We start from the raw sequence: 3140 nt of genomic DNA on the forward strand, positions 1-3140 counted from the left end.
CCCCGGGAACGAGTGGGCGGGGCCTCCACGCCGGTTACGCAGGGGCCGTGTGGGCGGGGCCTCCGTCGTGCGTGAGAGGGGCGGGGCCTCGGCCAGAAGTACGGAGGGGCGGGCTTCTGCTTAATGTATGGGCGGGGCTACGACTGGACCCGCGAGGCGGGGCTGGGGCTGGGGGCCGAGGCCGGTGGCGCCGGGCTTCACACACTCAAACCTTATGCAGTGTATTTAAAATAGGATCTGAAATCCTAGCTACTCTCGATCCCAGTTCGAAGCAATCCTGAGCGGACAATCTGCAAGACTTACTTTGATTTCATCACCAGCCAGAAGCAGAGATGTGTGGTCCAAGTGTTAGCCTGTGAGCCTTGAGCAGAAAAGCCAAGGGAGAACCTGAGCCCCTCACTTCAAGGCCCAGTACTGGCAAACACAACAACGAAAACAGCTCATGTAACATGCTTGTATGAACAGACTTTATATATATATATTTTGGGGGGGTCAGTCGTGGGGCTTGAACTCTGATCTCCAGCTGAAGGCTACCACTTGAGCCACAGTGCCACTTCCGGTATGCTGGTGGTTAATCAGATCTCAACCTCCTGAGAAGCTAGGATTACAGGCATGAATCACCAGCACCCAGCAGACTTTATATTTTTATCTTATCAATTTAAAAAAAATAAAATTTAAAAATGTGCATTTTTTTTTTTTGCCAGTCCTGGGCCTTAAACTCGGGGCCTGAGCACTGTCTTTGGGGTTTCTCAAAGCTAGAGCTCTACTACTTGAGCTACAGCACCACTTCCATTTTTTTCTATGTATGTGATACCAAGGAATCAAAGCTGAGTACCATGAATGCTAGGGAAGCACTCTACCACTAGGCCAAACTCTTGGCCCCTCAAAAATGTTTTTATAGCACATATTTTCTCTCATATGTGGAGGTTAAATCTAAAATACAAATATACATAAAAACAGGGGTTTATGCATACAAACTGTAAAGGTTGGTTCATTGAGGGGACAAGTCCAATGGTGTAATTCCTCAGAACAACTAACAAACCATTTATGAATATATGAATGAATACCAGAAAAATGAAACATGTTGGGGGCTCAAGAAGAGGGGGGCACAAGATTGGAGGGAGGAAGGATGAGCAAATACAGTCATCCAATGTAACTTATGTAGAGACTGAACTATGTAACTTGAAGGTAGGGGTGAGGTGGGGAGAGATGGAGAATAATGAATGGAAGGGGTAACATTGTTCAAGATGTCCTGCACATATAATCTGACTTCTAGAATTGAAACCCTTTTGGGCTGGGAGTATGGTCTAATGGTAGAGTGCTTGCCTAGCATGCACAAAGCCCTGGGTTCAATTCCTTGGTACCATATATAAAGAAAAAGCTGGAAGTGATGCTGTGGCCCTTAGCTAGCCTTGAGAAAGCTCAGGAATACTGCCCAGGCCCTGAGTTCAAGCCCCAAAACATCCTTTTGTACTACTACTTAATAAAAATTTAAATATGTATTTAAGATGCAAAATGAACATAAGGTGAACTGCTCAAAGTAATAATAAAAGGGTGTATCCTGGACTGCACAGACAAGGAAATCCTGTCTGAAAGAGTCCCACTGTCTTCCAGGAACTGTTTTCTTTCCCTATCCCTGCCTGTCACAATTTTCCTCCTGCAGTATTTCCTTACCAGCCTATCTTGATAGAAGATAATAGACTACTCCAAAAGTAGGTATATTCATCCTGAACTTAATGCCTGAAGGTAGACTTATCTGAAGTACTTCCTGAACCTTTTCCTCTCCTTTCACCCATCACCAGCTGACAGAACAATTTTACTAGGTGTCTCCTCTGATAAAAAGTATGCCCTGTCCCATCCCTAGCAAGGACTACATTTTCTTTCCTGTGAGAGCCAGGCACTAAGAACAAAATTTGAGACAGAGAAAGTTCTCAACAGTTACTTATTGAATGATTGAAATAAATGAATACTGATTCCAGTATCAGGAAGAATATTTATTCCAGGAAGTGATCAGTATTTTAACAAGGGGTGGGATCATGGCCTAGTGGTTGAATGCTCACCTAACATGCACAAAGGCCTGGGTTTGATTCCGATGTTCCACATACACAGAAAAAGGCAGAAGTAGTGCTGTGGCTCAAGTGGCAGAGTGCCAGCCTTGAGCAAAAATTGTCCAAGGAGATTGCCCAGGCCCTGAGTTTAAGTCCCAGAACTGGCAAAAGAAAAGAAAAGAAAAGCAATCAGCATTTTTAACAAAACAGGGATGTGATGACACATACCTGTAACCTCAGTGCTTTGAAGGCTGAAGCAGCAGGATCCCAAATTAGAGGCCAGTCTGAATTGAATAGCAAGACTCCACATCAAAAGAAAAAGAGGAAAAGAAGTTAACAAGATGGAAGGAAAATTTGCAGATGTAACACAGGGGAGTGTTAATCCAAATTCAAATAAAAACCAAGCCTAGGGTTTTTTGTTTTGTTTTGTTTTGTTTTTTTTGCCAGTCCTGGGCTTGGGCTCAGGGCCTGAGCACTGTCCTTGGACTTTCTCAAGGCTAGCACTCTATCACTTGAGCCTCAGCACCACTTCCGGCTTTTTGCCGGTATGTGGTACCGAGGAATCGAACCCAGGTCTTTGTGCATGCTAGGCAAGCACTCTACCACTAGGCCAAACTCCCGGCCCCAAGCCTAGGGTTTTTATTTAAATCTGTTTGAAGGTTGGACCCATAGAAAAGGAACAATGAATTTCAGGAGCTGTCTTGAGGATGAAGTTAGATAACAGAAGTAAAGCAGTAAATATTCTATTATTACTATTCTTTGTTTCAGAAGTACTAGAGTTAGAACTCAGCATCATGCTTACTAGACAAGCATTATACCACCTGGGCTATGCCTAAACCCTTTTGCTTTGGTTATTTTTGAGATAGGGTCTTGCTTTTGGTCTGGGCTCTCCTGGCCACAGTCCTCCTATTTATGCTTTACATTGTAGCTAGAATGATAAGTTTATACCACCACTGTAAGATTCAACTCCAACCTAGAACAAAAAAAAAAAAGTTTATGCCAGCAGAGACACTTGCCAGAGCCAGCCGGCAGCGAATGGGGATTCCTTATTTAGGGGGTGAGGAGCTGGAAAAGAAGAAGACAAGAAAAAGA

Source organism: Megascapheus bottae, chromosome 19, assembly GCF_031878675.1.
Source record: "Megascapheus bottae isolate mThoBot1 chromosome 19, mThoBot2.hap1, whole genome shotgun sequence".
NCBI classification, from domain to species: Eukaryota; Metazoa; Chordata; class Mammalia; order Rodentia; family Geomyidae; genus Megascapheus; species Megascapheus bottae.